The sequence below is a fragment of the Cyprinus carpio genome, unplaced genomic scaffold (genome assembly GCF_018340385.1).
Source record: "Cyprinus carpio isolate SPL01 unplaced genomic scaffold, ASM1834038v1 S000006478, whole genome shotgun sequence".
Taxonomy (NCBI): Eukaryota; Metazoa; Chordata; class Actinopteri; order Cypriniformes; family Cyprinidae; genus Cyprinus; species Cyprinus carpio.
Genome location: NW_024879153.1, coordinates 68,079 through 82,854, shown reverse-complemented (window position 1 = coordinate 82,854; position 14,776 = coordinate 68,079).

Sequence of the window (14,776 nt, the reverse complement as noted above, 5' to 3'; positions counted from 1 at the left end):
CGTACTTAAGCTCCTAACACACATGTCATGATTGTAAAGAGACAAACATGCAATCACAGACATGTTGGCAGGGGGGGCTGGAGAGCATTCCAGAAGAGACAGGACTATACATCCTTTACCACAGATGGCTTGTCGCTGTGTCGACGCGCGTTGTACTTCCTTCCGCTTAAAGGGAGGAAGAAAAAAAAAATGCTCCTCGAGCCCCAGAAGTAAACAATGATGTAATGAGCCGAAGCGAATCTGCTGTAAAAGTACAGCCGAGTATACTTATGCTTGTTGTCATTTCATTTGACTAATTTGAAAGAGCGCGAAGAGGCGTGCTAATATTTCACCGCGTTATGAAGCAGCACAGGTTGCTTTTTGTTTTTTTTTTTTTTTTGTTCTTAGGGGTGCAGTCTTGAGAAGTGCATAACCCAAGGCCAGTCCTGCTATGACCTGAGAGCAGCCGCCTAACACTGTCAGACATAAAATCTGCATTATGCTCAATTGATGTATTACTATGTGACACATTATGAAATATTACATCAAAAAAAATATACAAAACACACAGCTGCTGTCAGTCAGGGGAAAGAATGGTCCGTCCTCTGACACCAACTGAACATGGGAGGACATTGCGCGAGAGTGGCGCACTTGGGGTCAACTGTATAGTAAATGATCATACTGAACACAGTGTCGAAGAAAAAATGCACTTAGGTCTAATGGGTAGACAAAGAATGTGGTTTCTCCCTCCCTTCTTCCCAGCCGCTGGGGTTTCATGTTGAAAAACCTGACAAATGGTGGGTAACAATCGTCATGACATTTGCACTCGCCATAGGCCTGGGCTTTGCTAATGAATGAGATTCCTGCGTTCATCATTGTAGGAAAGAATAGTAAACACTCCATTTCTGGTTATCGCCAATTCACACATGAAATCGATTTTTGCAAGTTCTATGAAAAGCAAAAAAAGGAGGTGAGTAGCTTTAAGAGGAGTGTGGGTTATAGCCTAAATGTATCACGTCTTTGCTTGTTGCAATGTGATTTTATGATGTTGTGCAACAGCCGTTCATCCAATAAAAAGATTACAGAAAGTTTGCCAAACTCCACACTCCTTGGTATTTTCACTTTTCCTACCAGCAAGAAATAACAACATATCAAAACAAAAATTCATGAGTACTCCTAAAAAAATTCCTTCTGCATTGCTTTAGGATACTAGAGATTTCATGTACCAGCGAGGCGCATAAAGGTTCTGAGACCACTAGTTGAAAATATTTATTTTTGAACTGGGGTAATAAAAAAATGACATTAATAAATACATACAAACCCCCCCCCCCAAAAAAAAACTTTTTACAGTATATGGTGGGACACAGACAGTGTGTTCAAACGGTTTTTTGTGTTTTAATTTATTTAGTCTTTGAGATTGTATATTATATTTAAATATGTACAATTTAAAATAATTGCTTTCTATTTTGAATACATTTTATTTTTTATTCCTGTGATGCCATGTAAGTTTAATTTTCAGGCATAATTACGGCAGTCTTCTGTCACACATGGAAAATCACAATATACTTGTTTTTATATATGTGTTTTGTTTATGTTAAAGATGTTTAATCTTTTTTGTGAAAAATGTGGTACATTTTGTATATATATTAATGCAATTCATGCTAAATAAAAGCATTCATTTATTCCTACAATGAAAATGGCTATTGCAAATAAAAATACTCCTCCACTTTAGTGTTGGTAATTTTCCACAAGATTTAGAAACCCCCAATTTCCAAGGATTTGTCAGTATTTCTGCTTGTAACCTCTGTATGGTACAGACTTTACAGAACAAAATTCAAAAAACCGATTTGTACTGTTCATCAGTGTAGACTAGTGTTCTGACCTTTATCTCTTGATAGTCGTACTTCATCTTTATCCATGCTGACCCGTTGCGTTGGGACAGGGCCATCAATTTCCCCAGACGGGGCGTCGTGTTATGTCCGCAGCGCTGGCATCACTTCTGCCAAATTGGTCCAACGAGGGCCTTAGAGGTCAGTGACAGTGTCACGTGAGGGCAGAGTAGTCAAGGAATCAATCCAGGCTGTTGTATTACATTAGGCATTTACTCTGTGCTCTCCATCTGGCCGGCCAGCCAGAAGAACTCGGTCGAAACCATCGGAAAGAGCTCAAACAAGCGAATTGTGCTTGCGAATTACAAAGAGTGGGTAATTTAAGGGTGAGATTTTGGCATTTGCTGCAAGTTTGGCTGTTCTCTGCTCCCGGTTCCTCTTCCCATTATCCTGGGTGGTTCTTGGTGTGGAGAACATTAAAATACAGTGACAAAATGATGGATGCTTTTGGTTAAAAAAAACAGTTTAGTGACTACCCTAAGCCCATGTCCACCCCCTCCAGCCAAAGGGCGATACATTAACCACAGTGCGGTAGACCCATCAACCATGGACATACAAACAGTGCCACCAAGTCACAGCATGAATTCCAACGGGATCAAAAAGCTTCATCACTAACTTATCACTGCTACATCGGAAAAAATGCGTGCCGCGAGACGCGTGTTCAAAAGATACAAACACAACTAAGATGCAATGTACGAGCAAATTAAATTTCCATCTGTGTCACCGTCAGGCACCCCACTAACAGTAGATTGGTGCGGATGACGAGCATACAGTTTGGGGGCACTCCGATTAGCCTGTGCAGCACAGGATTCATAATTCCCGGTGTCGGGTCTTGAGCCTTGCGCTGGACTACTACTTTCGGAGGAGAGCTGTAATTTGGGAAACATAAGGGATGAGAGAATCGGGCGTCATATTGTATGGTAGATGTACTAGGCATTTTTTTTTTTCACTGCCCCAAACACAAAAGAGGTGCAAGTAGCTAATACAATTATGTGTCATAGGACCTAGCAGCACTTACTGTCTGTCCATTTAGCATTCTCGTTCAGTTGCGTCTCAGCCTCTCATGCAACCTAAAGTGTAACGTGTCGCAGTCATTAGGGTAATTGCCCGGACTGTCAACCGCGCGTCAGAACATAAACCCCTGAAACGATTTCCAGTCCAGCTAGGGCTTCAAAGATTTGTACGGTGTGGCGGTGAGAGCCGTAGCCATGTTACCGTATAGCTATTATAACAGACACGGCCTATAGCTGCGTATGTATGAGTCGAATATTGGTTAATGGTAGTTCAAATTGCTATGATTTCAGGTCATGAGGCCCATACTGTAACGAAGATCTGGGTCAGCGTATGGATTTAGCTGTTCTCTGAATGCCTGTGATCTCGCCTTCACTCGATGGACTCCACTAGAGTTTCATTTCCGGAGTTCGCCTCTTACTCCACTAGAGGTCACCCGGTCACAAAAGTTTAGTGGAGTTCATAACGGCAAGGCGCCACAATAACAAATCACTTATAAACGGAGGACGTAAGTGTGCAAAAGGAGATCCTGCAACGTGAGCAGCTTATGTGCAAGAGAATCGGTTGCCACACGCATGCATGACCCTCGTCATTTTGGTCAACGGCTAGACGACGCTGAGCAAAGCAAAGGCAGATTTGCGTTCATTATTGAAGTGGCCCAGGGTAATGGGAGGAGACCAGTGGTAACCTGGACAACCGGATCGTTCATTCGAGAGGTCAATGTTTGCCACCCCGATGAGAAGCTGACATTGTGTGTGTCACACAATCAGCTCTTGTCCGTGATCCAGCAAATGATAGGCCCTAGAACCGCAACTGATAGTTTCCCAAATATTCCCAACGTGATGGGCAGAAATGATACGGCCAGGAAGAGTAAAACAAAGGCTGATAATCAGTTGGGCTTGGCACCCTGCAGGGGGAAGGAGAGGAATGATCCATAATGTGGTGCGCAGATCCAGGGTAATGGTGCGGACATTCTCATGGCGCTGGGCCCGTGAGGTGAGGGTCACTAACTGTGAGTACAGCCAGTATTCAAAGCAACAAAGCGGCTTTCAGAAATGCAGTTGATGCGGGATGAAGATTTGTCAATGTCTAGTGCACTTCATGCGACCCCAGCGTTTGCCTTGACCCCTAACCCATCCCATTCCCAAGATTAAATAACTCTGTCACAGTTCAACCTTCCACGCCCCCCGAACACAATTTAACTCGTCAATCCATAATTTTCCAGGCACAGCCTATAATGCCGAGTCCACAAACTGAACGGAGTTACAACTTCTGCAACTTCTGCGATTAGGCCGCTTGCTGTTAAAAACAATCTGCTTTACAGGGGGAAACGGTTTTGACGCTTTCCTCCCTTTAATTCCCCATCGTGACATTCCTCAATCCCTCCACAGAACGCGCAGGGCACGCCGTTCCCTCAAGGAATTTCCCTCCGTCTGGGGTTCTCTTCCCCGACCTGCGCTGGTATAAAACATGATGGAGGGTAGTGTGGGGCGACTCCAGGGGTAAATGTCTGAGCCTTTTTTTCCCCAAAAAGTTCATGGTGTGCAATAAAAGCCAGGGTGTAGTGTTTCTAATCCCTCAAATTGCAAGAGCTTGACAAACCTACAACGTTAATGTGGACACCCTTGGTTAATTGCCATTTGAGTACTGTCAGCTCCTCCGAGCAAAGAGACTACTAATTAGATGGCCGACGTAGATGTTTAGTCGTCATCAGATCTTAAGTGGGCGGACGGCGCGAAACTGGACAAAAAAAAAAATTAAACACCTGACATAGTAATAATTCTGTATGGATTTTTGTTGTCATGAGACAATTTTGTGGTGCTATAACAAGTAACCCCCAAATGGGAAAATTCATCAAAGAATCCTGAAAAAAAAAAAAAACAAAAAAAAAAAAAAAAAAAAAAGCATAATTGAAATATCCCTCACAGCGATATGGAAAGGGATTGTCCACAGGATTGTAAAGTTGATATCTAGCCGGTTGTGAAGTCCCTGCTTGGGAAGAACCACCCAACTATTGGGAGCAACCTGAACAAATCGGTCCTGCGGTCAGATTTCATAAAACTCTCGGGTTGTGATATGAAATACCTCGCTCTATATCCGTGTGTGAAGAACACGGTCTGATGAAAATTTGATGGGGTCTTTACAAGAGGAAGGAAAAAGTAAAAGCAAACATATAGAAGCAGAAAAGCAGAAAGCCAAGAAACTCCACCCGCAAGAGAAATACGTTCGATTTTTATTGTTCAAATTGCGCAAAATTCAGCGAAAAGAAATGTCCCCTGCATCGATAAATGAAAGCCTAGTTCTGTGAGGCCCCCTACACCTGTTGCCTTGGTCTGTTTCGTGGGTGGAGTGTAATGTTATTAGCCGGATTAGTTAATCCATGGCCATGCCGCGCAATCGCAGGTGTGGTTGCTTAATTATTTGTTGTTTTTTGTGTCACTCATACTGTCTTTTTCTTGTGCAAAAGTGATGTAAAATCAGTTAAAATTCACAGCCCAAGGGAGCGGGCCCCAAATCACATTCAGCAAACAACACAACCAGGGATTCAAACCCTAATGTTCGACCCACAACACGTTTGTGCCCTAAACATGTTGCCACTGCTATTATTAATATGCAGCATCTGTACAGTGCACAAGAGGAAAAAAACTTTCAAATGTGCTGCTAACTGAAATGATTTATTGCCAAATGCTTTTGAAGGAACAATTCATTCAAAAAATTAACATTCTGATATTTATTCACGCAAGTCCTGACTATGGAAGGCAAACTTCTGACTAAGAATAAAATAAAATAATATAAGAGTGAGATTACACGATAATTAAACCAAATAAAATATAGAAAAAATAGCTTCACGGATAAAAGTGTTGCAAAAAAACGATTTCTAAGATGGTGAAAAGTATAGGGGTAATGAAGATGCAGTAGATATAACATTTGGCTACATCACACTTTAAAAAAAATTAGATTAAAGAGCACAGGTGCAACTACTTGAAATGACACCAGTTGTAATTATGCACTTTTTTTTTGGTTCCACTTTCTTAAGTGTCTTGACTTACTATGTAGTACATCAAAACGTACAATGTACTTACTGTGTTCATATGTTATTGCAAACACTTTTGCTGCTATTAAGGTGGGATACAGGTGAGGTTAGAAACATGTTTGGAGATATGGGCAGGTTTAAAAGTGGGTTAAGGTGCAAATGATGGGTCAACGGTGTAATTATAAATGAAATTACAGAAATTAATTACAGATGTAATTACATGCACATATTTTTAAACTATAAGTACAATGTAAAACCATGTACGTACACATTAAGTGCATTGTATCAAATTATTCATTTGAATGCAAGTAAAGTTAAGGCCACCTTAATATATAAAGTGGGACCTTTTTTTTACTTTTAAGTTTGCTTACAATGCATTATTTTATTGTATGACACTTGTTTCAGAGAATAAAAACAACTCTTTAGGGTGAGAAAATCCTGAACAGGCACTTACAAAACTAAAGAAAAATAACGCTAATACACAAGCAATCTAAAAACTCAATCACACACAAACACTTTCTGTGGTAGGAACCTCTCTGACTCGCACCTGCCCCTTCGGGAATCCAAACTGACTGCACATTTTCACCACCATCTCTTCAAGTCACACCACAATGACAGAATAAATAGCATTAACGCAGGGAGCTTCTACTGATCTAAGCTAGCTTAGAAGGAGAGAGATGGACGGAAACACAAGAGAAGGAAAGAGAGATAGATTTAATGAGCCACGCCTAATGAACCCACACTCTGTTAAGATAATTATGATCAAGCTCATTGTCAAAGTGAATATCTCAACGTGTTTGCCAGCCTCGGGCGGTTCATTGCCTCTCTCTGCCTGAGTTAGCACACAGCTCACAAAAACAGAGATTTAGCTATAAAACAACATACTGCTACTGGAAAAAACACACACATGATTACACAGGATAAATAAGGCTAATTAAAATGACCATGATACAAATTAAACCGGCCAGAGATGGCTTGGTGGATAACAAGTAATCCCAATGTGGTAACGACAGGAGGATTTAAATGCTTTACATTCATAACACTTTGTAAGAAAAAAAAGATTTAAACATTTTTAAATTAAAATAGCTTGGATAAATCTGATCTTTGGGCACATCAAGCATAATATTTGGACGATTGAGCTATCAAACAGGGTCTACAATTGAAACTACAAATTGAACAGTATGGAACTTCATAATGAAATGCAACCAATAACGTGGTTTAAGACAAACTGTAAAAAATGATAGTATGGAACCTTGCTGATGTAAGCTTATTATACCCATGATCAAAATCTAGTGACAGAGTTGTTTTGTTACCTCTGTAAAAAAAAAAAAAAAAAAAAAAGTGACCATCAAAACTTTATCTAGCGATGTTTTTGTTTTTTTCATTACTCCACAATGGCGAACACAATTCATGGAAATAGTCCCCTCATTAAAACCACCACACACGTAAAAACGAGGAACACAATCATGGTGTGTCTCTCTACTTTTTTGTGACAGGTGTAGTTTTTACAGAGGCGTACACACTAGTTTCGTATATGATGCAGCTAATTATTGGGAGAAACAGCAGATCTTTGACAGTAACTCTTGCTCATAAAAAACAGGATGTCTCAGAATCCACCATATTAAACATAAATGCCTAATGGAATGAGAGGAGAAATACTAACAGAGACGAGTTGATAGAGAGGTCAAACAGTACATAACTACTAAAAAGGTTACTTTAAAAAGATCCCTGTAGATGGTGATAGCTTTGCTGACATGTGAAACAACAAGCTCATTGAAAATGTCTAATTCCAGACGCCTCCTCAAAAGGCCGCCTTGTAAATGTTGTTAAGTACAACAACCTTTCAAAGCCAGGGCCTGTAAAACAAATTACTATGCAGACTATCCTCAAAAGAAGGCCAAACAAGAGGACAAGAGCTCAGACATGACCAGGATGGCTGACAGAGAGGATGGATCCCGAAGCAAATACTAATGCGGACCTGCTGATTGATAACTGCTGCTGACAACAGTAAAAAAAACACGCTGTGATTATTGGTTGAAATGTCAGTCACTGCAGCCCTTAGTCAGCCCAGCTTTTCACAGGGTCACGATGTCCAGGGAGGGAGAGACAGAGAGAGAAAGAGAAAAGTAAAGAGAATCAGAGATACACCTGGCCATAGCAACCGTGCTAACCGCAATAACAGATTTTCTAACACAGAGTTTCTTCAAAACACAATTACGCTGCCTTTGTATATCCAAGCCTGCGTTCCAGCAGTGATCCCATTAGCAAAAGCCTCCGTCTGTATTATAGTCCCAGCCTTTGATATTTCCCTTTGCTATGGCCATAATGCCCTTGTTTGCTCGCCTTTTTTAAAAAGGACTTTCCCGCTTGCTCTGCTTCTCGTTTTTTGAGTCCCCAGTGTGTACTGTTTCTTGACAGAAAGCTCTGTCATCCTTTGATATTAGTCTCTCTCATATCCTTGGCTCCATAGTGTCACACCTGTGTCTGGAGCCAAAACTGGGTCCCCAGAAAAGCCACGGGCATGATCTCGGCTGTACATAAACTCACCAGCTGATCTGCGAACCAGCACTACTAGCTCGTGGTTCTCAAAGAACGACTCTGGTCTCGGTCAACCGGCACATGGCTGCGGATTCCCAGTGTTGTTGGGTCTTTTGCCCTGTGTGGAGGAGATTGAAAATCGACTTAGGGGCCTTGTTTGAAGTTAACGAGAGGGAGATGATTTTAACATCAAAGCTGTCTCTGGTGTAGGAAAAGTAATGGTTTTATTCCGAAGAGGCTGTGAGAGGGCTTTAGGAGTGGACAGGCAAATTGACACTCTGTTCACAGTGCAAAAAAGATAATGTGTTGATGAATTGGCCAATCCCCGAGTGTGGGAGTGATGGTCTTCATATGTGCCTAATGGACTGGCTGGCCTAGGCAGTTCTGATTGCCTGCCAAGATAAGAAACTAATAATGAATGAAAGAGCGGAAAGCGGGGACTGTTAAAAACAACGATTGGGACTGGTTTTAAGTAAACGTAAATAAAAAAAAGGAACTAGGGGGGAAGAGAAAAGATGGCCACATGACACACCGCAAAACTGTCCACCAGAGGACATGACAAAAACTCATCATCGCACCAGATATGTAACGAATCAACTATTCTCGGTGATAAATGTGAGGTAGAACTCTACATCTGTCCATTTGTGTCGGTTTTTTTAATCCAACACGACTACAACCTTGAATATGATCTTGGAAACCCCCACATCAGCTTCATGCAGAATATAGCTGCTCCAAAGGAAGCTCGAAGAGCACTCCCCACTTCAACACCCTGCCAGTGCAATTCCGTTGTCAAGTACTCACGCACAAAACCATTGCTGCATTCAGACTAGCGAAAGAAGCGCCGCACAGCAAGTCTATACATCTTTCAGGTTTGGCAGTTGCAAGCTATTAGGCAGCCATTTATCTTTCAAAACATGTCACCAGCCCTCGGGGTGGCAGCAATTTACAGATCATATGTGTAAGGACATGGGCTTCAGGCTACGTTGCAATTTACACATGTTAAAGGCTTATGGAGCAGGTTATCCTGCAGTTTTAATGGGGACGGCACACTGCTTTGGTGTGATTTCCTTTCAATATACCATGTACATTTTGTTTTTGTTATTTACGTGAGTGGATATTCACAACCTGCAGCGCATCAATTTGGCTGCCATTAAACAACACCATTATTACAGTACTGTGTATAAACACATAAATCAAGGCTAGATAGAAGTAAAGAGCTAAATGCTAGGGTTTTGGTAGCTAAATGTGTTTAAAAGAAAAAAATGTAGAAGTAAAGAAAAAGACATGGGATATTTAATTGGTCCTCAAATTGTGGATTTTAAAAGAGGAGTAAACGGGTCAACTTAGGAATGGTGTCGACCCAAAATGATACAGAATCTTGCTGGTTCCCAGTACTTTTGTTTTATTTTATGTTCATACTTTCTGCTTTATACGTCATGAAGACTAGATACTGATGTACACTGAAATAAATAATGGAAAAAGAAAAAACAATAAAAAAAAGAAGTATAACGCTTTCAGAAATCTGATATATAGTTACACGAGTCCGGAAGGGCACTTCATTTAGAGTTAACTTTAGTGATTGCCGTTTGTCCTTTTTTGGACCTTTTGATGCTTTGTTAAATCATCATTGATTTCTTTGTATTGGAAAAGTGTAGATTAAACTTCTGGTGACAATATCTCATTTTCTATTTCACAGACAGAAAAAAAAAAAAATATACACGGTTGGCAGTGAGTAAACAGCAACAGTTTTATTACAATCAAATATTGAGTTAAAGGGATAGTTCACCAAAAATGAAAATATCTATCATCATAACTTAAACCATTGGAGTTCCATCTACAGACAACAGAAGACACTGAAGAAGGAACTAAGTCCATAGAGGACTGGTGAAACATAGAGGGTTTTGGTTAAATGATTTTGGGAGTGTGAAACGAATCCCCTTTTAAGGCAGCTCTGACCTGGACCATGCGGTGGTGTGCTGGTTAGGGTGGGGTTTGAGTCGGGTCGGGCGTGGGGCATGCCCTCGGACCAGAGAGAAGGAACTGAGGCTCGGGAGGTGAACCCTCACGCCCTATGAATATAGACTGCTCCCCCTCCCACCCTCCAATTGTCTTACCAACCCTCCCCCACACAGCCCATTTCTCTACCCCGCCCCCGGCTTAATGTTGTGCTTCTTATGTTGCGTCTGGGTGTTGGCAGTTCCCCCCCCCTGTATTAAAGATTTTGGTGTTGTACCGCTGGCTCTGGCTGACGGCACCATTGCTCAGGCAGCAAATGATGTCCTCAGCGGCAAAGGACAGCCAGCGCCCTTCCAAAGGGAGAAGGGCTGAAGGTCAGCGCCTGCTCCGCTGTGATTTAATAGCCCCGGATCAGTAGAGGCTGTGACGTAAGGTAAGGAATGTGACGGAGGATGCCTTTTTTGACAGATCTGCCTACATTTAAGCTGGGTTTGACCCCCGGCCCTGCATTCTTGTTTCCATGTGGCCAAGTCTGACTGACCTGATGGGCCCTGTCAGGGGCAACGCTGGACTCCATTGAGCTGAAGCTGCAAAACGTTCACCGGAATCACCTTGTGGTACGGAACGCAGCATACACGAGAGGTGTCTGTCCAGTTGGCTGTCTACAAAATCCAACTTACCCTGCACTTCAGTCCATGCAAAAAGAGCATCACACATGGTACTATCAAAGGACACCGCTTCTGGAACAAGCGTAGGGTGTGTCCTTTGAGTCAGATAAAATACAAAATGTGGTCGGTGTGTTAAATCTGAGCGGGCAATATAATTTTAACTGTTAAAGATACAAAGAAAATATCACTGAAATCGCGCAGCGCCATCAACAATTTCGTTCTTTTTTATGACTAAATTAACACAGTCTACAATGATATGGTTCAACGTATCTCTGATGGTAGAGTCCTGCAAAGATTGACTGTTGCAGATGGGTGCTTTTCATATAGCAGCTTCTTGGATTACAATAGGATTGATTATAGTGCTGAGGCATCGCAACACTTGTGTCCAGTTTAAATAGGGTAATGCAAGTTTGTTTTACAGCTGCCAAGCAACTTTGCAATAACATAATATTGAACTGATGTGTTATCACAGATATGTTTACATTAGCTATTTCAGACATGACTGATCCAATCAGACTCATAACATAGAAGTGTTTTAGTTTCTAACCAAGATGTAAATGTGAATGTTGTTTATAAAAAAAACAGACATTACTTAATGGTGACAAATTAAAAAATGTGGGCATTAAGTTTAAAATGACAAATTACTCCATACCACTGATATCAATGTATTCTACTTTACCTCAATATTATGGCAAAACAAATAATATGTAAAATTAAGGGCTAAAGGTATCCTGCTTTGTGGCCTGAGCTTTTCCAATCTGAACATCACACCAAACAACCAAAATCATTAACATTGTGCAAAATCAAAATAAAATATAATGCTGATTTTTAAGATTAAAGTAAAAACAGAGCCAGCCACTTTATTTTGGAAGCCCTGCAGCGTAACTTTATATGTGGGTCTGTTGGTAGAGAACTGGTCGACACCATTTCTTTTCATGCCTCATGGCCCTCCCTGTCTCGGGTGCAACCCAGTTTCTTTTCTAAACGACACCACTGACTGATTATACTCTCCTCACCAAAACAAATGGCATTCCTCCCATTCGTGATCGGCTGCCCTGAAAATCAATTCTATGTTTTTACAGATGGCACCGCCAGCCATCCCTGTTTATCTGGCGAGGAAATGTATCTAAGGCTCTTTGCATTTAGATAAATACCAAAAATGTAAAATCAATGACTTTGAAAATTATGCAGTAATGGAGGAAAAAAAAATAAAATAAGTGGCTTAAGGTAAAATAATGGCAACCTACACGTATCCATAAGACACGCCTAGCAGAGGAATTATGATTAATTTCTTTATTCTGAAAAGATGCTTTACAAGATGTTTTAGTTATTGCAATGTTTCAGTATGTATAATAATCAAAGACATCCTTTTTTTAGACTGGTCTTGTGGAAAATACTGTACGTTTGCCATATTTTTTCAGTTTTATTTAATTCTGCCCAGTTTTTTAATAAACACACTAAATGACATTTACTCACTTGATAATAGCATGCAAGTACAGTAAACTACTACATGTAATTTGCTTATTGCATTATATTTAATGCTGTAAAATAGAAGCATGATTAAATGAAAAAAGGTACTATTCATAATTACTATTTGCAATCATAATTACTCTGGATATGCACTGATATAAATAAACAGTGGGGTTTTTTTAACATTTGATATGCATAGTTATATGCCACCTATATAAAATCTTAAAAACGAGGGTTAACAAACTTTGCACTGTGCATCCGTAACTGGACTTAAATTGTTATTTGCATCGTGTAACATAAACATGGTCCCTAAGAGCAATCATTTGACTAGAAGGCACAAAGAGCACAGTTCCTCCATGATATCTGGGGTTGAGGCGCGGCGTAGACTGTCAGCTGCAGCCGTGATGCTTGAGCATCTATCTAATAGCACATAATCATACCTTGCTGTCCGAGTCTTCAGGCAAATGATCATTGACACTTGATGGATGCCCGGATCGGGGCCTGCCCGTGTCTGCCTCACTCCATCCCCTCTCACAACCACATAAGACAGCCATGATTCCAGCCCATGGCCAACCACCCAAATTCCCTCCAAAAAGCTTTCATTTCACTTTCTCAAAGACGTAAATGAGGACTCCAAGAGAGAGGAAGAAAAAGATGCCTGGAACTCATCTTTATCCAAGGATTGCCACTGATAAAAGAAATCATAATTTTTCAATATTAAGGGAAATTAAATCACTTGAATGATCTAATAATGGGAGGATTCACTGTCCCCCCACCTGTGATGTCACTCCCTGGGGCCCCATTACAAGGAGCCCTATTTTAGTTTTTTTTACTTGGCGAAAATTGACATGCGGTAGCCGCCATCTTTTGATCTCTCCACTTGCTTGACACCAATCCTTTCAAGCCCCAGCATTTTCTGCTGGGTAATTAATGCTAATTAAAATGTTTCAGAGCATTCATTGAGCTCCTTTCTTCTCCCGTCCAAATTGGCCATCAACTTTCCCCTATCTACGGATCTGCATGTCATGCACATTTCCTTCCTCCTCATGCAGGTTTTTAATCGCAGCGATCTATGCAAACAACACATTATAAACTAAATGCGAGGCAACTGTCCAAAATGGTATCTACTACTGAGCATTTGCAGACATTTTGCAAAATATAGAAGCATAGCAATCGTTAGTACTAAAATACCAAAACACAGCGGTCCCGCATAATAACTTCGCGGGTTTCGAGTCAATTCGCCAATCTCTAATTCCCAAACAGCAGGCAGACAATGATGTTAGACAGCTTAATGTATGTTTTTTAAAACACTCTTGAAGCGATACAGGCTTCGTTTATGTAACGGTCACATGTAAATGCTGCCCTGCCTACAATTTATGTATACACTGAAAATAGGTTAATGGCTTTTGGTTAGGAATTGTACCTCGGCTAAGTTTGATCTCCAGCATTTCCACGGACATACAAACAACCAGTGGAGATATTCCCTGTTACATGGGGCCTTTCGGTCCATGTTAAGTAAGAGATATGCAATAAATCTGGTTGTAATTAAATGAAGAGTGGTTTGATTTAATTGCAAGTCGCTCTACATTGGCAGTGCTTTAGAGTTCACTTAAATATATAGAGGCAGATCCACGGCGACTCCACCATCTCACACTCTATTATGTTGCTCAGTACTGTCAGCCATCCCGCCATATCATTATGTAGCTCAGTAAAGTGTCAGGCATGAAGATGTCTCTTCCTAGCTTGAGCAAAAGGCAACATCATTATACAATGCTACAAAGGCAAATAGTACATTTACTTCTGCATGCAGTACCAGCCTATATGTGATAATTAGGCAGGCTATTCCAAAGAGTAGGGTGGGAATTTCACAGATGAAGCTTCTCTGCGTTTTCCTGGCTCAAACATACAGTTTGAGCTTCTCCAGCCGCCCTGTCCACAAATATCTCACGTGAAAAAATGTTACTTGTAATCGCAGAATAACCTGTGCATGCCAAGGATGAAGAAAAAAAAGGTGAACAGCAATCACATCTTTTATCAACTAATTATGAACATTACACGCATAATCCCTATAAATCAGCAGATAACTTAACTTCAGAAAATGGTTCTTTGAAAACTTACGTCATTAGCCCCCACTCTCCAGTCCATTTCCAAACCCATGATACTTTCTTTTTTCACACAGGAAGCAAAAAGATGTTATTTAGCTGTTATGTCCAAGCTGCTCTTTTTCCATA